This window comes from Penaeus monodon, chromosome 20 (genome assembly GCF_015228065.2).
Source record: "Penaeus monodon isolate SGIC_2016 chromosome 20, NSTDA_Pmon_1, whole genome shotgun sequence".
In the NCBI taxonomy this organism is placed as follows: Eukaryota; Metazoa; Arthropoda; class Malacostraca; order Decapoda; family Penaeidae; genus Penaeus; species Penaeus monodon.
The window spans coordinates 45999693-46000291 of NC_051405.1; the positions used below are offsets into that span (position 1 = coordinate 45999693).

Consider the following 599-nt stretch of genomic DNA (forward strand, 5'->3'; position numbering starts at 1 on the left):
CTTACAGTAAAGGAAATAACTAATGGATCTCTTGTTTGTATTTTTCCATACTTCTTTGACAATATCTGGTTGTCAGAAATACTTAGAAATAAATTGTATTTGATAAAATTGACATAATTTTACCCATTTCAATGGATTGGGACTTGTTGTGAACCAACTTTCTTTTTTTCTTCTTCTTTTTTCAATAATTGATATTGTAAATGGCTTCAAATAAAGTTTTCTGGATGTATTGACTTTAATCTGTCTATTAAATGTGATAATAAATCATCCAGTTGTCATAACAAAGTAACTTACTTGAAATAATAACTATGACACAATACCATAAATACAAATATAGATGTGATTTTTCACATTAAAATTAGATTCACCTGACTGCGTGAAAAAAATACTGACAGAAGGGCCATAATCATTATCAAGTTCCTTGATCAACATTAAGAATGCCAGGGAACAAGAACTTTGATCCAGTAAAGTTAATCTGGTACAAGTCTAAATTAATTCATAATGAGCGAGGAAATATGTGTCAGTGTTTGGTCTCATGTTCATATTGCCTGAATCATTTTCCATTTTGAAAAGCTTTTCCTAAAACCTTGAATAAATGC

At 29.2% G+C, this 599-nt stretch overlaps 1 protein-coding gene across 1 annotated transcript in view; it reads left to right on the forward strand.

The window, feature by feature from the left end:
• LOC119585874 (centromere protein X-like) overlaps positions 1 to 599 on the forward strand; it is a gene marked incomplete at its 3' end in the record, with an annotated part of 5923 nt that overhangs the window by 4385 nt on the left and 939 nt on the right.